At 39.4% G+C, this 21,722-nt stretch overlaps 1 long non-coding RNA gene across 1 annotated transcript; it reads right to left on the bottom strand.

Annotated features, from left to right (window-relative positions):
* Positions 1–6,096: 6,096 nt before the first annotated feature.
* LOC131677578 (uncharacterized) lies at positions 6,097–9,739 on the bottom strand. Its single transcript, XR_009303396.1, has 3 exons — positions 8,865–9,739; positions 7,699–8,794; positions 6,097–7,644 (listed from the first exon to the last, which is right to left on the bottom strand). It is a non-coding gene; the product is annotated as an uncharacterized LOC131677578 (long non-coding RNA).
* Positions 9,740–21,722: the final 11,983 nt, after the last annotated feature.

Genomic DNA, 21,722 nt, shown 5'->3' with positions numbered 1-21,722 from the left:
AGTAAAACAAAAGCAATGGTTGCTATGATTATTCAACTACACTTTGTTGACAGTTTTTGAGTTGCCAAAAGTGTGCCTCATTGTGCCACACATTGTGGTAACGAGTGAAATGATCGTGCATTACTGTGAATCGTAATCTTATATCGTGTTATCGTAGGTGATACAGTGTATATGGCACATTGTTCTAAGCGACTCACCCCTTGGGTTAACTTTGTCTGTAAAGAATCTAATTACTGCTCCTTCTGCTGATAAGATCTCGGTGAGATGGTAGTACAAAAGATAACGAGATGCCGAATTGTTTTTCCATCTCTTATTTGACATGAGTTGCGGAAGGAAAACGATCGTCGATGCATGCTGGAAGCATTCGCTGTTCGTAGGCCCAAACGGTCGTTGCGCTACAGATGGCAAGAGTCTGATTTACTAGTTTACACCGTGTGCATGAGCCGTGTCTCAAGATTTCAATCTTTTCATTGGACTCTCGCCTCGGATCACAAAATATAGTTACCAACAAACCGTCCTTCTTAGGATGAAAACATAATAAAAAAGGAATGAATTTGGAAGAGATGACCCAATAGTGGATGCACGAAATCCTTTCCAGAACGGTTTGCTGATTTTATGAAAAATTTATGCGTTTTGCTAGCATCTGTACGAACAATTTCTGTACCCAGTGTATACTACCTATAATCACAATTCAGTCCCATGTAGATAGGGAATCCCATAGAACATGGGACTGACCTGCGATTATGGGCAGTATATTGATCTGTTCCTGTTTAAATCATAACAATTACCACTTATGGACAGTCGAATTTGTCGCTCAAGCAGTAGACTTCTGCATTATTTAGTTTCGCACTGAGATTTGAAACATAACATAACATATGAAATATATCCTAATCCACCTAACGGAGAAACTATTCTTTACCCATATGCACATCGGGATAGTTCCTATGACTGATGTACTGCCGCTTTAGACATGAAGGGAGAATTCATTTATGTGTTTCAAGGGATCTCCGATATTGGTGCTTCGGACGCCAGTATATTATATTTCCACAAATCTTAAAATTCATTACTAATATTTGATACGCGTTTCAAAGGTCAAAAACAAAACTATTCATTTGAAAGCAATAAATTCTCTCAGGGTTTTAATTAAGACGTATTGTTATATAAATTTCATTCGAGTTATATATTGTCACACATTTAATAACCTATTTTATTTGTTTACATTAACATTCTCATAGTTTATTCATCACGTCGAACTGAATCGAACGATATTACGACCGACCTCGAGCCTATGATGAAAAGTCCACATTCGAAGTGATTGTGCAGTTATTCCTTAATCTCGAGAAATACGAAAGCACTTCCACAATTTAAGTCTTATCTAGTCCGCCTCCTGCCACAAACTGCATGGGCGAATCCAGCAAAAAGGCGTCGGCGTGTAAAATGGGGAAGCGTCCGAAAAAAAACCCGGTAGGTCCGCTCGCTCCCCTTCAGCCGACAGGGCAAATGCCGGGAAAAAAGGTTCAACAATTCAATTTTACCATTTCCGGGCAGCAAAGAATAAAAAACAATTTCCAAACTAGATTCCGAAGCGAGCAAAAGAAAAGCGATGGGAAATGATGATGGAGAGAAAAACGGTAGTAGAAGGAAATAAAATTCAGCCACGCTCTGTAGCTTCGAAACCGTTAAAAAGTGAAATAAATTGAATTTTATCTTGTTGTTTTGCGCTTGAAGAATTCAAAAGTGGGAAATAAATGATACGTCAGACCCGGGTTGAGACAGTAACTGTACGCGGGAGGTAGTTGGAAAAGCCCCCCTCCCAAGGTTTGCGTTCATTTCGTTTCGAATCCTACACTAGTTGATCGCAATGCTCCTGGGTTGGCCGATACGCACCATCGTATACATGCTGTAGACATGCGGAAGTAACCTTGAAGTGGATGAGCTGAACCTCAGCTGTTCGTTTGCATCTTGATTTACTGCATTAGGATCAAGTGAAGCGAAAGAGCGGTTCATTTATGCTGGGAGAATCAGTTACACTTGTAAGCGTATTGAATTATTGATGTAATAAATGGTTCGAGGAAAGTGATTCGACCAAACCCATCCCACATTGTATGATTCCTTTGTTTACCTTTGTGGATAGGTTAGAGAGGAAAACAAAAATGTGGCAGATAGATATTTACACAACCATTTTACAAATTAATAATTTATTCGTTTTTGAGCGCTCAGTCGAGACACAAGTATTTTTTTTCAATACGTGCAGTGTATAGCGACAAAGAATAATGCTAATCCGCGTTAAAGGTTATCTTGTGCATTCTCCGCCTCTTTGAGGTTTTGAACTTGTTTATTCTTTTGTGCGTGTGCTAAACGTTAGTCGACCAGCAGAGAAGTAGCAGTGTTTTGTTTCGTAAGCTGCATGGATACCGTTATATACATAAGTTAACCCTTTCATGCCCCCTACATCTCGATTATGTAGGATTTCAAAACTATTTTTTCTTGACAACAGTAGGGTCAAGAAACACGAAAAGCCTTTTTTCATAAAGATAGGTGCTTCCCTCGCAGTGCTAGAAGCTACTCAATTTTTACCTCCCAATGCTCAATACAATTCTCCTAGAATATTTACAATAGTCCAATTGCGTGGAAAATGTAGCCAAAGACAGTGTAAATTGATAAGTTTTATCAATTTTCAATAATATTGCAACATAACGAAGATATATGAAAAATTCATTTTCCGTCGTCAACGTAAACTGTTCCTGGCAGCACTGCTCCATCGGAATCCAATCAGGCTAATTACAATAACTTCAGTTCTAGAGCTGGTCCTTGCAAGTATTAATACTCAAATGAATGGTAATAGTCACATTTATTAGCCTTACTTATTTTTGTGAGCAAATTTTGCCTTAATCAAAAGTTATAGTTGTTTAAAAACATTGTTGTCCACAAACAACATGGGCATGAATGGGTTAAACCGTTGTATTGCGAACTCCAAAACAGTGTATTAGACGAAAAACCATAGCTACTTTTCAAAAGCTTTTTTTTCAAAAAGTTTACATTGTTTACAAGATTCGAATCTTTGTAGTTTATTAAAGGACAAACGAAATAGCCGTACTCGAAGCTGAGCCTATTTTTTCTACGCGCGAATGCTAAAGACACATTCCATGCACTTGTATCGCTTACCTCATGAAAATAAATCTGCTAATATAAGTAAAAGTTGTTCTGAAATATGTGGGTATAGGTTTAAGGCTCCCAAATCATTGATATATAGAAATTTTTTAAAAGAATTTTATGACGCTCGCTAATAAAAACCAGTAATTCATTTAAGACTCGTTTTCAATAAATGAATAGATTTTCCCGTACAATACCGGTATGTTCATAATAAAATTGATTTGGAGTAATCTTAAATGCCATTTTATTGTATACATATTGTACGAAGATTTCATCTTTGGACGCTGATTTTTTGAGTGAATGGATTGCCGGATAAAAGGGGGGCAAAAATTGACCATTTTTGCGTTGTTCCCTAACGCAAAGATCATGTTTTTTTCAATTTTTCACGAAAATGATGCACGATATCTATGAAATAGTTTCAGAAGATATTAGTACTCATCAATACCTTTCTAAAAATGTGCTATTTGTATATAACAAACTTTGAAATCGTTCTTTCATAGGGGTGCACTGAAGTGTTGACCCCTAACGCTTTCCGTTACAGTACGATAAATCCTTCTGCAGAGATACTTTGGGAGCCTACAGATCAGGCTAAAGACATAAAAGATATAAGCAACCTACTTCATAAATAGCGCAGCCATGCAGTGGTAAGAGTGGCCTAAGGGGTGGAAAGAGAGAGAGAGAGAGAGAGAGAGAGAGAGAGAGAGAGAGGAGGGGGGGGGGTTATGCCATTAAGGGGAAGGCCTACCTTATAATAAGCCGTATGAATAAAAACTAGCATTTGCTCAGCTTTTCGAGATTCGAGCAGTCGAGAAGCTTCGTTGAGCATTTGCTCAAGTTTGTATGAATAAAGATTTTGCTTTGACAGTTGTTTACTCTATTTGAGTGTTTGCTTTTCGAACATCTGATTCCGTATGAATAAAACGAAAAATCCTGAGTAAATGCTCAGTGAATGCTGAGCAAAAGAGTGAATCTTTTGAGCATGCTTGCTAGCATGCTTAAATAAAAATTTATTATTTTTTGATAGAAAAAAGTGAACAATATGGTATTTTTCATTTATGTATGGTGCTATTTTTATGCTTGTTGAAGTTGCTTGCCTGACACGATCTGGAATAAACGATTTTTTCATTCATATCGTATCTAATGCTGGTAAATTTCTATAAGTTGGCCGTTTTGAGGCTTGGTTTAAGGTATAGTTTTGAAAAAAGATATCAAACTCACAATTATGAATTTCCGGGAACCAGATGGGTTGATCGAAAAATAACAGATTTGAATTTAAAACATTCGGTTATTAAAGACAATTTAATGACGCATGCTGAAAAGCGGCTCGCGATGTGCAACTTCTACGAAAGTTGTACAACTAAGAATAAGGTAATGATGTGAAATTTACAATTCATGCTATAGATACCTACGGATGAAAAAATCGACCCGGGATGGTGGCAGTTGTGTTTTAGTGAAACAAATTATTGTAAAATACAAATGCTTCTAATGTGCCCAATGAAATTAATCTAGTATGGCATACAAATGATAATTTTCATAAATATTTTCAGAGGATTAAACAAGCCTACGATGCATTGGTGTTCCTAACATAACCTTCCCACTTAACTCATCAGCATGACTGAGTAATCAGAATGTGAAAACATAGCTTAAGCTTACGTAAGGGATACAGCATATCAACATTCGCGTAAGGTTATACTGATCACAATTGGAAGTTTAGCCACCAACAAACAGACATAACAATAAGTAAATACCTTAAAAAAATATCGTTCTGCTCAATTCGAAAAAAAAACACTAGCTTCACCTTCTATGTACGGTCCCAAACATCCATTTATGAATGGGTTATTCATCATGCTAGGGAACATTTTTTCACCAGCAATCTGTCCCTCGCATAAATGCTCATATTTCAATTGCTCCATTAACGTATATACAACGATAGTCTCAACTAAAAGTATGTCCGCTAGTTTAAGATATAGCCGAGGTAGAACGCTTCATAGTTCAGAACAATATGCAAACGAAGTCAGATATGACATCGTCAAATACAAAGTTTACAGTATATGGTAATAAAATCGAAGAGCGAAGTACAGTACACTAAATAATCAGATTGATAAACATTGAAAGATTCATTTAGAAATACAAAGCAATGCAATCCGTTACGAAGGATACTTGCGACTGACCGTACCTTTCTACCTAACTTTTGATCGCAGTGGAAACGTATGCAACCAACGTTGTGCGCCTCCCACGCCAAACCCCAACGAGCCAGCTATGTAACTACAAGGTGAACTTCGGAAAACCATTCGCCAAAACCGAAAAACTTATCTACTACGGTCTATCTCGTCGTCGCATTGAGCAGAAACTAAAAATCGTTCCGCAATTGATACCGGAGAATCAATAACTACAGATTAACTGGCATAATATTCGAAAACAATGCTTTACCCGCTCTAACGGCTATTTAAAATATATTCAGCCTTATTCTGCATTACGACGGATCGCTTTTTCGAACGAATGTGATTTGCATTCTCAATAACGACAGCAAAATCAAACGGGAGCCTACTTCGATCGAACCATATTCGTTCGAAAATGTGATCCGTCGTAATGCAGAATAAGGCTGATTATTAGTTGGGAATACGTTCGCATTTGCGAAGAAGAGAGCGGAACGATTTTCTCCCTGTTTGCTCAAGAGTACTTCTAGTTTCTCGTGATACTGGAACGATTCTAATATATCGTTGCCCTGCTGTACATAATAGAGAGATTGTGTTAAATAGTAATGAGTAGCAATAGCTACATGCACGTGAACAACGATAACTGAAAGTAAATCACCATCAAAAATAGGAATGTAACGTACCACAGCAAACTACTTTCACAAGGTTCAACGGATAGAAACAAATTGTACTTGAGTTCTTGTCTCTTACATATATTACATTTATTTTTTTAATGTAAAAGACCCACTGTTGAGTCAAACTAACTTATTAAGCCGCATCAAATAAACCCAACTGAAGAAGATTTGGGTCAACCAAACCAATAAACAAAAGTAATACAAATACACCAAATTGAGCTGTTTTGCCTTTCTCATATAGGGTTACTGTGCACTAATTCATCTTAGCACCTCTATTCATCCCTCCCATTTGAGCACATTAGTTAGAGTAGTGTCTGCTATCTCTATTCAACGTATTAGTTCAAATGGTAGGATGAATAAGGGTGCGTTGTACTCAACTTTTCGCTTCATTCAAACGCAAGTATTTTACATTTTCCAAGTCATACTTTATATGGAATTGTTCCTCAGATACGAAGCAAAGATATTAATACCTATTTAAGCGCAATCCAATCACTGTCGAGTTATCAGCGAATTAGTGTGACAACCTGACTAATGAGATGAATAAGGACTCGTCTAGTCTAGGAAGGTTATGCCATTACTGTTCATATCGTGAAGCTTATCCCATCCCGGACCGAGTGTCATATACCATTCGACTCAGTTTGTAGGGATCGAGATATATATATATTTATATATATGTGTGTGTATGTATGTATGTGGCAAAAACGTTACCTCTTTTTCTCATATTTTTTGTGGTGTGTATCCTGTCGCTTCGTGTGCGTACAGCTTAAATGACGCAAAACTTATTAAAATTAAAATTTAAAATTATTTTGGTGCCAAATGTCTTCAAAATGCATGAAAAGTCGAAATTTGAGATAATCTCGAAAAAAAAAAACATTTTTTAATCACAACTTGACTTTTTTGAACTGGGTTGGTTGGCATTTGTACTTTTCTCATATAGAAAAGTTATGCCTTCACTCGTCTACCTATTCCCTATTTTATTAACTTAGGTTTTCTGTATTTCAACAGGGGCATTACTAGGAGTGTGCAGATAAGTAGGTCTAAGTCTAGTTAAGAGCTTTAATACCAAAGTCCCTTTCAGTTTATATACAAATTTAATATCAACATAGGGGATACGGTATCTTTTTGGTCCTATAAGTTCCCAACAATCTCTTTTTCGAGATACCTATCTAACCGTTTCGCAAACTAACACATTTGTCAAATTTAATTGAAAAGGTGGTGCATATAACATACAGAGTTGATGATTCTTGCTTAATAACAGTTTATATTCACACTAAATAGAACATCTGATACCTCTTTTCAAAGAATTAGCTCATATGAGAGGAGAACGTTGACCTGCTTTATACGACTTTTTGCTTCGCTTCCGTGTTAGGGTTAAGAACACACCAGTTGGTTCGAGACTTAGACGCGAAGGTATATAAGAGCGAAAAGTTGCGTTTGATGAACCATACAAGCAGGGCTGGAGTTCTGTGAACGGCGGAGGTCGTTCTAAAGTAATCTCTTCCGATCGTGGCCTAGGAACACGAGGGCTTGATTCTAGCGACCGAGGCGTACCAGAGCGATTATTGGATGAATCGCGTGGTTTTGTTGAGGTAACTGCGATTGACTGACTGCTTTCTCGACATGCGTGATTGGAGTTCTTACGACGTGCTCCGGTAGCATCACTGTAAAAAATATTATTGTAAATATGTGTCGATGGTTCGAAAAATTTTAATTACCCATCGATGGAACGGCTGAAATTGATTTGAACCGTACTGACGCTTCCGGATGGCTTGCCATCTCTTCTCAAAGCAGCTGCTACATCTGCTACACTGTTTGCTGTAGAAAACAAAGGACGATGTTCCCTCTGTTCACGTCCAGCTCCTGGTTGGACAGAGAATGGGCAGCAATCGAAAACGAAAAACGCAGTTTTTCTCCACACCGTGTGTTAGATCTTTAAAAAAATCAATCAGCTTATGTAGAATGTTGTGACAGTACTGCTGATTGATTTTTGTGAATCAAACGGACGGTGTGGAAAAAGCTGCTTCTTTCGTTTTCGATTTTTGCCCATTTTCTGTTCAACCTTAACATTGCACCGCATATGGGAGATCCACAAGATCCCCTAGTACCGGAAAAGAAGTGTCGTTCATTTGACCGGGTACATCCAAGAGTTGAGCAATTTGAAACATTTTCTTATGACGCGCTTTACTGCGACCTTTTGTGAGCCTTTGTTTGGTCCCCACGCAACGAATGTGATCATTAAACATAAACTTTGCCGAAAGTGGTGTTCGATTGTTCGCATCATCGCGATGAATAGTTAAATGCAAACATCTCGAGTCTTCTTTATCTCCGTTTACTTCCACGTCCTGCTGCAGGAAGAATCCAACGAATTTGGAAACACCCCATTCTAATCATTTACTGTCTGGTTCAACCAGGATGGGCTGCAGAATATCCATCACGAGAAATCGACGATATTTTGTACCATCATGACGGTGCATGCTATTAGGTCGCTGTTGTCTGGAATTATCAATACTTTTACACCAATCAATCTTTTTCTAGTAGTACAAAACGCATTGCTTAAATTCAGTGCTTTATCTACTTGTACACACTGGCTTAGGTTTGTCAGTGACAGTTGAGTTTCTTTTTCCCCGGTAATACTTTGGCACATCCTTCGCAAAATAAAGAATACACGAATGGCGCGAGCTGCCTTTTCTACTTCTCCGTAGGGTAATCGCCGAGTAAAGCTGATTCCGGTGTTTCAGTAGGTGGTAGCAAAATATTTGAATCGTTACAAAAAATTCCCCATTCAGAGTGGATTTGACCATTTCGTTGTAACTAGCGTAAAACAATTGCATTATTGATAGAAGCACTTAAGCGAACAATGAATTAACTAAATATTACTCACCCTCAAAGAATTCAGAAATATTTCCTCCGATTTGTAAAAGTTCCTGAGAGCGGTCATGTTCTGATCGCGCATACTGTTCCATTTTAACCAAACTCATCGAGGGATGGCTACATCGAGAAAATGATTCGAACAACTTCGATTTTCATGTTCCCCTGGGCCCTGGCAGGACGGTAGTGGGTAGCTCACGCTCGATTCCGTCATGTCATCAGGTAACCAAGCAACAGAAGTTGTGACGGCAGGACCGGGTTAATCAATAATATAATATAATAACTTCAAAAACCTTGTCATTGAAATGATTTGCATAGAACTGTATAGTTTTTGTTGCCATGACCTACATACGCTCCCTTTGGCCACGAAGAGGCCCATCGCATTCCCAATTTTCTGTTTGCTATGCAATAGCGTATACTTTCTGAAGGTGTTCCATATTTTACTTTTTGTATCAAGTGCTTCGCTACGATCACTCCACTAAGGCTGTGAACCATTTGGCGATTTTTTTTAACCTTTAGTTAAAATTTGACAGTTCGAAAGTTATTTTCTCTTGAATGGAAAAATTTAACCGAGAGAGCGAACCATTTCAAAAGTTGACATATGGATAGTTATTTAGAATTGACAGCTGCGATAACCACAAGATGGTAGAGGTGTGAACATTTGTCGATATTTTGAAAATTAGTTTTTTTCTTATTACATTAAGTATGACAGTCATAGCCTCGAAAAGTAAACATCCACATCATGAAATAACCCAAACAAATCTTAACACAACACGTTCTCGTTTCCATCTTTATCCCTTAATTTTGTATTGAAAAATATTGACAACCTCAATTAGGTACAGAAAATGTTTCCACCTTTTTATTCTGCATCAAGGTCAACATTTTAACCATCGAGCTGTCAAATTTAACTATCGTTCTGTCAATTTTAACCATGCTCCAGAGTAGGGTTATTTTGCAAATAACTTTCGAAGTGTCAGATTTTAACTAAAAGTTAAAAATTTCACCAAATGGTTCACAGCCTAAATATCACGGTGTAGATTCGTGCAAGGGTACTCCAAGGCCCCAGTCATCCCTACGTAACATCTGAAGCTACTGCATCTTTATTAACTGGTTGTATACGGAATATCATGTACAACAGAGGCTTCATCGTTGAATGTTTTTTGTGATGTTGATGACCAGGAACAACGGACACACATGCTCATGTTTGGTTCGTGTCGTGAATTCCGGAACATCGCATACTTTTTCTTATAATCATGTGGGCTAACAATTTCAACGCTTTCAATTGATCTGAAGAAATGGCAACAAGTACCTGATTTTGCTTGCATAAGAACGAGAGCAAAAAAATTTTCTTCTTGGGATGGACAGCAACTAACGTTTCATTTATATCTACTCCGTGGCATTTTCGGGAGCTGCACCGAATGTAGCGAACGACAAACTGGCATCTTATAATGATTTACACTATTTCAATCCAACGAACGTTGAAATTTACTAGTAGTAAATATATTTAACAAGTTAAAAAAATTTATTTAACAAGTTAAAAAATCAAGTGAAAATCAAAACATTGAAATCTAACCTAAATCTAACAAACTTGGACCTGATGGATGACAGAGCAAAAGCTATGTTCGAATTTCGAACTTGCTACAGTCTAGGCTGAGTAAAGTAAAGTTTTATTCATACCAAGTTGAGCAAATGCTACGAGAGTTTACTTTGCTCAGAATCGAGCAGAGCAAACTTGTCTTGAGTAAATGCTCATTTTTATTCATACGGCTTAATATCGCAAAATGATCGAGTTTTTATTACATCTATCAATGAATAAACTATCTAAGGACAAATCAACAATTTCAGAACAGGGTTCAAAGATATGGAATGGAACGCAATACGCCAAACAAGTATGAGAGCGCACGGAAGAATTCGCTCATAGTGAATAACACTCACGTGTCTTCCTTAAATATTCTTTCAAATTGGCGGGATAACACTGTTCAACACACGATTGGGGAGCAGAACGAAAAAAAAATGGCGGAAGTTTTGGGTTCCAGGAAATCCCTGGTGAAGAATTTTTTGAAAAAGTTTAAAACCAAAGTTTGTATGGAGAACTAGGGGTGTTCAAGAGGCGAGATATCAATAAAAATGGTCATCTTAAATTTTCGCATAAAGTCTTACAAAAAAAAAATGCTTATTACATCGAAAAAGTAATCTATGCATGTTTTTAGCGCAATCGGACATCATTAAGGGGGTGCGTCGTTCGCATATTGTTTTCATAATATAAGAAAAAATCCAAAGGGGGCATGAAATGTTGAAAATCGATTTTTTTTTTCGAAAAATGTCTAAAAATAGCATGAAACATCAGCATCTAGTCTCAAAACAAACGAAAACCGCTGAAAACAAATTATTATAAATTATAAATTGTTTTTAGATCCAAGGACTTGGAAATTTTTGAAAAAATGATTCGAAAATCGAAAATTTTACAGTAATGCCCTATGATTGAAAAAAAATTCCCATCGAACTAGGCTTGGTAGCAGCACAAATAAAAAGATGGCAGGGATTTGGGGTTCCAACTAAATCACCGTGAAGGAATTTTGAAAAAAAAATGAAACGGGTTTAAAACCAAAGTTTTGCGAAATTTTTGAAAATTTGCATCTTTTAAGTGAAAATGGACATTTTTGATCGAATTTTTCCAACGTACTGGGCTTGGGAGCAGAACAAATTAAAAGATGGCGGAGCTTTACGGTTCCAACTAAGTCATCGTGAAGAAATTTTTGAAAAAAATTGGAACGGGACACGGTTTGTGTTTTCGAAATTGATTTTCTTCTACATAAACCAAACATCGTAGTTTAACACAGCTTTTTAATGTTTTTATAGCACGTCAAAGTCAAAATTTTATCGAGTATACGCATTTCTCAGAATTCGCAAATAAAAGATAAAATTTCACGAAATTCTAGTTTTCTATAATTTAGATAATTCAGTGACAAGCTGACCCATTAGACCGCAAATGTGTGCAGATTTTTAACATTTTTTTATACTGAAATATATCTAAATTTTTCAAAAGCTGCGTCTTTCCCTTCTTTTCCAAAAATCGCGCAAAACGGCTGTATTTTGATTAATTTCCGCAATCATAACTATTAAGTGTCTTCTTGCAGATCTATGAGTAGAAACGGTTGAACGAACGCCAGAGGTTGAACTGGAAGGGCGATATTCTATTTCGAAATATTTACTTCAACCGTATTACTGGTTTTTCGCGACATTATATAGGGGAGCCCGGGGCTAGTTGGCGGTTGGGGTAAGTTGGCGGAACCCCCTTTTCTCCGTTTCTATTAGACATAAAGCACTGTCTCTTGTTGTGTACCTCAAGTAATGTGAAACGCATTATCCAATGTGTTTTTGTTGTGAAACATTATGTTTTGTAGAAGCTGTGGGCGATATTGTGTTTTTGAGCAAACTCTGTAAATTTTCTTTATTTTAAAGATTTTGTGTTATTTAAGGTGGTTTTCAATCTATTCCCCGAACGATTATACTTTTCGATAGTGTGTGAAAAGAGCTTTCAGCATCCGTATAGATGTTAGACCTATTCATACCCAAAAGTAATTTTTTAAATCCTTTTTTTTGGCGGTAAAGCACACGGGGCAAGTTGGCGGTACTATTTATAGTGCAAAAATAGTCATCATATATTTTTATTTTTGGAATTCACTCCAAAGTAAGTAAACTAACTTTTTCTTTTGTCTCTCGTCAAGGCAGGGGACAATTATTTCAGCCAATCGCCTGAAGAATTTTGAAAATTTGCTTTTGAATATGGAGTACGCGTCGAAGTCAAAATGGCGAGGTATTGAGACTGAAATATAATGAAAAGTGTCGAATACTATACAGTTTTATTGAAAAGACAATCGGCACATTTCATATGGACCACTTATGTAATTGTATTTCCATTGGATTGCTTATTTTCTGGCACTCCGCCAACTTACCCCATACATACCACCAACTTACCCCGAGGCTGGAGTAAGTTGGCGGCTTTTCCGCGTCACATATTTTTGTCTCTAGAAATGAAGACAACGTATCAAACAATTTAATAAAATTCAGAAATGTTGCCAACAGTCTACCCTTTCATGCAACGTGTTCAATTTTGCAAGATCTACCAAAATCAAAGCGGTAAAAAATGAAAACTGAAAACACCGCCAACTAGCCCCGGTCTCCCCTACAATATGTAAATATCATAACTGCTTGACTGAGTATAATCGTTTGACAGTCTTACCTTTGCTAAGCTGCTTCAGTGTCATATTTGTTTATTTTTAACTCAACAAGAAAATAAATATTGAACCACCCTAAAGACGTTTTTTGATCTGTCGTAATCAACAGTCAATTTTATTTTCAAGATTTTATAATGTCAAAAAACAAAGTCAGCGCATTAAAATTGCTTGAAAAAATTTATTTGGTCAACAAAATAAAAAATTGTTGAGTCACCCTAATAAACAGTTAATTTTATTTAATATATTTTCCGATGCCAATAATGTATTCAACTTACCAAAACTACTTGAAACCACCTTATTCGAACCATTAGAAAGTGGCGATTCTGGTCTACAATCTCTTCTATACCGGGCCACACTGTGGTATGCGGTGTGGCCTGTTCTCAATCCATATTAATTTGATTTCTAAATATCATTTGTCAAATACACATGAAGGTGAAACTAGAAATACATCTAGTTAGGCATTTCAAATCTTTGTTTTGAGTTATTTACATGTCTAGAGGTAATATACTTCGCTTTGTTTGAGCTTCAACAAACACTTCGGTCGCGTTAGGGGACAACACGTCATATGCGACCGTTTGTGTTCATTTTGGTGTTGTCCCCTAACGCAGCGTTTGCAACGGTCGTGAAAAAAATTTCATGAAAGCACAAAAATCTAAGTTTACAGTATTGCTCTGTGACTATCGATGATCAAACTTCTAGAACAAATGGATGCTCTAAAGTTTGAGATAGAGCAGGTTTTTTGATAAATACAAGAGTAGGTTTTAAAATCAATATTTTGATCTGTTGTCCCCTATCGCGACATTTTCACCTCTCAGAATGAAATGACTACCTGAAAAATATCGAACCCATAACATTAAGGTTGTGTTAGGACTTTTAAAGTATTCAATTAAGTGTTTTGAGCGTACATCGTAGGATTTTTCAAACGACAGGCTGTTGACAGTTGCATAATGCGTGCAAACGTTGTCCCCTAACGCTGGAATGTGTCTAAAACGGATTCTATTCTAACGAATACTTTACAAGGCTGCTTTGAGCCTTATCATAATAATGTATACACTCAAAGGTCATGCACAACAACCCCTCCGGCTGTTGTGAAGGTTCCAAATTGGATTCGAATTCAAGCAAACATACCTAATAATTCCCGTAAGTCTGCATAATTCCAAAAGCATTGTCCTTTCCGCCAATGGAGCGTTGATCTTTCCACTTCAACACACAACTCTTAACTCGGTAGAGCGTATAAAGCCAACATAAATACACACTACAAACAGAGCACATTTCACCGCCGCAAGGAAAAACTTTTAGGTAAGACAATCTGTACAGTTTCCCAGATAAAAGAAATCCAAGCTTCTTAGAACACCCTGCGAAGGAATCCTTTCGCACACGCAGCTGCTCTCTTCCAATCGAGCGACGAACAACGACGATAAATCCTTTTGACTGATATATACTGAATCTTTCCACCATTGGCGTTGGTTAGTGATTTACAGTGAAATTTATTCACCCCACGGGAATGACACCGGTAGGACAAAACCACGGGGAAGCGGGCGGTTCATCCGATTAGAAGTGAAAAGTCTGTAACATATGTCACTTATACCGCGAGCAATTCGATCTGCTTACAGAATCGACTCCCGCCTGGCGGTTGATGGATAATGGATAATTCGGAACGAATGATAACAAGTTTTCCGCAATGGTAATGCATGCGGCAGAGCTCGTTTGCCACATGGTAAAATGTATTACAGAACGTACCTTTGATTTGTACACGGTACATTTGTGATAATTTCATTGGAACGTGATACCGTTGAAAGGTTCCGCGTTGATGGAGTCACATTTATAACAATCTGTTTCAGGGAATGTAGGATGTTGTTATTGGGAAGTTTGTCTTGAGCTTGGAAGTCTTCAGATGTGTTTGTTTTCATTCAAATATTATTGGATATAGCGTGACTGAATACCCACAGCCCACAGCTGAATACCCACGCGAGACATGAAGGATAAAGATGCTAAGACTTGCATTTTTTTTGGTCACAGATCTACACAGCCTAGGACATTCCATCCTACATTGAATTAGGTTTTCTAGTCCGATACTTCAGTTCTACTCAGGGCAAAACGATACCCGGCACGTACTCGAAGCAAGCAGAAACTTTATCACTCAATTTTCTCCTGATGTGTGCTCGTTTTCCTATTAACTGCCGTGAAAAGCATCTCGGTAATTCTCTAATTTGTCATTTTCCTCCTTTCACCCTGGCGATCATCCATTCCCCAAGCGCACCTTCGATGAATTGTCACACCATCAACAGGGATAACTTCCAAAGAGGCGCGAAATCGTTCCAAACTGCGACGTAACTCTCTCATCCCACGCTTATTCCAAACACGAAAGGAGCAAGCGGTGGGGGTGCGGGTATTGCTGGTACCATGAGAAATACTTTGTTTTGCTTAGTTCGACAACGAAAGACACACGTGATGTGATAAGATCCGTATCAGAACCATACACACACATACGGGTAAATCTGCTAGAAGAGAGAGAGACTGCGACAGAGTATGGACCAGCATAGCTTTACACGTGTAATGAAATTACCCTCCCTAAGTTCGTATTATTATGTTGCGAAAAAGCTAATAGAAATGTTGAACGTGACTGGCATCCGATAAACATCAGGCACAGAGAGAGCCGGCCGATCCGCATGATGCTGGGGCGTTTATTCGTGTGCTGTAGACGAAAACGATAAACTACGGCTGATTCGGGTAGGGATCCGTAAAAGGTTATTCAAGATGTTTTCAAATTTATTACAATAGTTTGATAATGTCAATACTGACGAGTGCTTGTACTTTATACAGCCTGCCTGGTGCCGATGTGACATGATTTAAGTAGGTGTAATAAATATTGAGCAGTGGATGTTTCATTTCAAACGTATTCTCCACTTGATTCCAAGTACCCTAAGGAAAGCTGAATTATTATTCTTTGATTAAATATAACCTCGGAACTAAATTTTGTAGAAAACCCGTAGTGAACCGTTCGTTGATGAAACAGTTCCAAAACTAAGACAATAGACACTAAACATTCTAAAAATATTTTCCACAAAATTCCGTCTCACGAAACTTTTCTCGCCTTTGCTAAACCAATCGAAATTTGCTGTAAATCTTCTGATTAGGCAGGCGATTTGTAGATGCGTTGCGTGGTGAGTATGAATTCATACCAATCCGACCCATAACAAAGCTTCAAACAGCAGGATAGCCATCTTTGCCGGCCGCCCCCAACTCCATCGTTCACGGAGAAGGATAAAGAATAAGACAGACAGGACCTAACGGAAGGCAGACGATTCATAGGTGTCGCGGAGTTGGTAGTTTGGAAGGGTATAAGGCTAGGATTCGCTCCAGGCAAGCGATGCGACCTGTAAAGCATAATTTATTAGGTAGAAGTTTTGTTAGTTTTCGAGTACACGATCACTCGAAAAAGAAAAGATCTTGTTTAGTTTTTGGTTCTTTTTAAACTCTGGGTAGCCGGCTACCGAGAGTATCCAATGTTTTCTAAACAAAAGCAATGGGCCGGATCACTATTTATTGCGTCAGTATTTAGACAAATTTCGCTTTTCCTTCTCTACGATATATCTGATTAGGCAGGCAATTTGTAGGTGCGGAGGAACCGTTCCACTTCTACTTTCTTGATCCTGTGTCTTGCCACTATTACTAGCTTCGTAGCATCTCCTAAAGTTTGCGTTAACTCCACTGATATTTTCAAGGATACTACCACGATGCATATTATCAGACAAGTGAGAACAACCATCTGTTTATCTATTAAGGTATTCAGATTTTTTCTCAGATCCTAAGTTTTTTTTTATGATATTTATAGCATTGGGCTAACGAATTAAAAATATCGCAGACTGATTTTTCTAATTCAGAGTAACTCATAGATCCTAGATTTCTACGGGGAGGTATTATTCTATGTGCATAGCGCTCACGCTAGTCTAACTAATTTGTAATTAGACACGGTGTTCCTAAAACCGTTATTAACAAAAAAATGACCATAAATTTGTCATACAGCATTCGAAAGATACAGTATCCAAGCATCTTCTCAGTAAATTTCAAAATGATCCATCGAGGGATTCGAGAGAAATTACAATTTGAAGTTTTATGACACGTTTCATAAGGCTACCAGCAAACACCCACGGGTTTGGTCCTATCTCTACAAACAAAATTTTTTTTGTCTACTTATTTAGTACTTGGCATTCGAAAGATATAGTAATCAAGTATAACCCCTGCAAAATATTTACTAAATAATGATAATACATATAGTTGAGATCAACTATATCGCCTATTTATTGATGTAGATGACTCTGTTTTATATTCTTCTTAATGTAAATTAACAATGAAACGTTTACCTGTTCAATAATGAAAAAAAAAATAATTAGAATCGGTCAACAAACCATTGAGATATGGCCTTTTGAAGTAAACATTCCAACTTTTATACATTTTTTTAGTTTTCACATTATATTTAACGTTTGGTAGACAACCCTATTTTCATATTTTTTCAGTGCACCATATAAATAACACCTTTTGTATATTTATGTAATTAAATGGTCAGGTTTTCCTTTAAAAACCGCGGCACGTATAAACGATCTAAATAGTCAATGGACAAACATGGATTCACGCTAGAAGTCTGGTAGAAAACCCATCTATGACCGCATACCACATCCAAACCGTTATAAATTTCGAATCCGTCAATGAAATATTTTCAAACTTGCAGGGGATATACTTGATTACTATATCTTTCGAATGCCATATACTAAATAAGTAGACAAAAAAATTTTGTTTGTAGAGATAGGACCAAACCCGTGGGTGTTTGCTGGTAGCCTTATGAAACGTGTCATAAAACTTCAAATTGCAATTTCTCTCGAATCCCTCGATGGATCATTTTGAAATTCACTGAGAATATGCTTGGATACTGTATCTTTCGAATGCCGTATGACAGATTTATGGTAATTTTTTGGTAATAACGGTTTTAGGAACACCGTGATAGATCCTTTGTAGTTACTTTCTTTAAAATTAGTTTCATCAATAGAGTACCTCTCCCCGACACACCACCCGTTTTCGACAACCCACACAAAGTAGGCCATTTCTGTGTGGCAGTACGAAAACTAGCTGTGGATCGAGAATTAGCGCGTTTTCCTTAGAAGGACAATCTGGGAGGCAAACTACAGATTGTTCAATTTACTGCACCCTTTGGCTCCCTTGTGCCATTCAGTACCACAACTTCTTGAGCTCGTTGGGTCCCTGTCCAGTGCCATCCAGCATCGAGACTCCTTTATGCTCTTTGGGTTCCTTCTGGTGCCATTTAGCACCGCTTTCTCGTTGAGCCATTCAGCTTCCAATTTGTTCGCGGACTACTCGGTCTAGTCCAAGACGATGGACATAGCCTTCGGAGAATTCCCGGCGAGAGAGGTTCGCTCGTAACCGAGCCAACCAGCCAGGTGCCTAGGTCGGTCCGACCATTCCGGTGAAGCAAGGCGTCCGGTTCGATGTTGCCCCGATGACTCGAAATTGGTGGTGTCTCGTCACGATCTACCTAGTCAAGTCCCCGGTGGTGAATCTCGCTTACGCCAATGGAGAGTTCCCCGGAGGAAGAAGTTCTCCCGACTTTTGTTCTCGCTATATTTCTCTCGGGTCTACCGTGTAAAGTCCGCCGATTCCAGGTGGAGCGTGGTGTCCGGTTCGCTAGCCCCCGGCGACACATACTCGGTACTTTATCGCGGTCTACAGGACTAGTCCCCGGTGGTGAATCTAGCCTACTCTGGCGGAAAGTTTCCTGGTGGTGATTGCTCTCCCGGAACCGTTACTCGCTGTTCGTCATGCCATTTCCACTGTAAGACAGTCATGATCTGCGTCACAACTCTGTGGTTGCGTTCCGCGTGTTTATGCCACTTGCATTTTGTAAACGACACTATCCGGGCTGATGTCCGCCTTGCAGATTCAAGCATCTCTCTGCGCGTCACTTCGAACCTCGGACATTCGAATACCACATGCTCTGGTGTCTCCTCGACGTTCTCACACTCCAAGCACAATGGGGACGTTGCATGCCCGATCCGATGAAGGTATTTTCTGAAACAGCCCGACAAGAGCTGTGTCAGTAGGAAGTTTTCCGTGCTTTCTATTGACCCACGCCGACAGGTTTGGGATGAGTCGATAGGTCTACCTTCTACGGAGAATTGTCCCACTTTTGCTGCCATCTCGCCATCGAATCTTTTCTCACCATCTTCCTCGCGATTTTGGTATTTCTTCGATTGTAGCACTCGATATCTTTCGTCAGGGTGATGCAGATGGGGATCGTCCCGGCGATAACGCATACTGCCTCCGACGATATTATTCTGTACGCGCTCACGACTCGTACGGCCGTCTGCCGGAACGTCCTGTCCAGCTTTTCGCGATATCACTTGGTTTTCAGCGCCAGACAGGAACCCCGCAGTATCGATGCCGAAACACTAGCTAGAACACGGCTCGTACTACTTCTCGGACCACCGATGTTTGGCATGATCCTCTCTATTTCGTTTATTACCTTCGTTGACCTTTCGCAGGCGCAGTCGACGTGGTTGATGAAGCTCAACCGGTCGTCGGTTATCACTTCCAAATGCTGAAGTGCAATCACGTGCCTTTCGACGTCGATCTACATCCACTGAATTGCTTTGCATTTGCTGACCGACAACACCTCCGGATTGTGGTAAGCTATCTGCAGCTTGACCCCGTTCATTGTGATCTAGATCGTATCGATGTTCACCGTCATCGACACCTCCACTTTTTCAAGTGTTTCAGCCATCACCGTTAGTGACAAGTCGTCAGCGAAACCCACGATTTTTACTTGCCTGAGCAGCTTTGGTGTCAAGACCCTATCGTACATCCCGTTCCAAAAAGTTTTGGGGCGAGAATGGAGCCCTGAGAAACGCTCGCTGTGATTCACATTGACTCCTGCACTTCGATCGTCTCGTACAGCAGCACTTTACTCTGGAAGTAGCTCTTCAGGATTTGACATGGTCATTCTGTGCTGCAACGATGGATTCTCAGCTGGCGCTGTTGAACGCATTTTTCACATCTACCGTAACTATTATCGCATTATCGATCGCCACTTCGCTTCTGTTTAGATGTCTCTTCAGTACTCTCGAACATTGTCCGTATTACCTCCACGCCATTACGGAATCCGAACTGCATCTTGGTCCACGCTCACCCTCCGTGCATTCCATCAACCTATTACGGTTGATTCTGTCCAGGAGTTTTCCGAGTGTATCCAGCAGATATATAGGCCTATACAAGGCTGGATTGCCCGGGAATTTCCCTGGCAGCAACACCAGCTTCTGTACCTTCCCCATTATGCTTTGCTCTTTTTTCTTCGCTGTACGATGTCGGTGGCTAGACAGTTGGTACTGCTTCGGGAAGTGACCCTCTACGATTATCTTAAGCTTACCAGGGCCATGTTAGGCGTCTCGGCAGAGCTTTTTATGACAATCTGGCTTGTTAAGCTTGATCTCCTGTTTTAAAGTGGACCTAACTTCCCTAAACGCGCTGCTCTCTTTTTCTCCGACCCTGCTTTCTGAGCACGCCTTTTGGCTCTGATACAAGCAGCGCGTAGCGTACTGAGCGTCTCGTTCCAGCAGTATGTTGGACACAGTCTACTGTGTGGCTCCAGTTTTCGTGGCATTGTAGCGTTACAAACCGTCACAATCCTTCGTATTGGATCAGCCGCATCAACGTTCTAAGGTCCGTCCAAAGTGCCTCAGTGAACAGGTCTTAGCTGAAGGCTTTTGTCTTCCACTATCACTCGCCGGTCGTTCTTCTCCATGCTGTAGCTGGATTCAGTGGGCCTATAAGGTAGCGAATCGCCTGGTGGTCACTATGGGTACACTTTTCTCCGAAATGTGTTAACGGGGTCTTCATTGTACAATCTTCGCTAGAGCTTCCTGCAAGATACTTCCTCTTATGTTTGTTACTCTACTGCCCATTCCACAGCCCAGGCATTGAAGTCACCACTCATGACTACCGGCTTCCGGCCAACCAACTTATCGGTTAGCTGTTTCAATATTGGGCTTAATTGCTCCACTATCCACTTTGGACGTGCGTAACAGGTGCACATGAAAACGCCGTTGATTTTGGCGATCACGAAACCCTTTGCTCATGAGTTTTCTGCTGTTAACTCGGAGCCTCGCTTGATCCATGAAATGGCTCGACCATTCATCCATTTAGTTCCCGACATTCCTCTTGCTTTCCGTCATTCTCTCCATCTATTACACTATATGGCACCTCTGCGTACTTGATTTGGCCCCGAGCTCCACTAGGAAATTGCCCAACAGTAGGCTACCGCAAGCCATTTAGCTCTGCGTTCTGTGAGCCGTTTTGCTCCCATTTCTATGACCTATTTAGCTTTCGTCCCAGTGAGTCATTTAGCTTCGGTTTCCGTGAGCCATTTAGTTTCCAGATTTGTCGCGATCTATTAGGATAGTCTACGGCGATGAACTAACATTAATCCGACTGAGAGTTCCCTAGTGGCGGAATTTCACTAGTCACCGATGTCCGTTTCTTGAGCCAAGTTTTGTCATACTACAACTGAGCCATTTAGCTCTCCATTTCGTCGCGATTTACTCGATGTAGTCCACGGCGGTAGATAT

Source organism: Topomyia yanbarensis, chromosome 1, assembly GCF_030247195.1.
Source record: "Topomyia yanbarensis strain Yona2022 chromosome 1, ASM3024719v1, whole genome shotgun sequence".
Taxonomy (NCBI): Eukaryota; Metazoa; Arthropoda; class Insecta; order Diptera; family Culicidae; genus Topomyia; species Topomyia yanbarensis.
The sequence above is the reverse complement of the archived record's forward strand: the minus strand, read 5'-3'. Positions and strand labels throughout refer to the sequence as shown.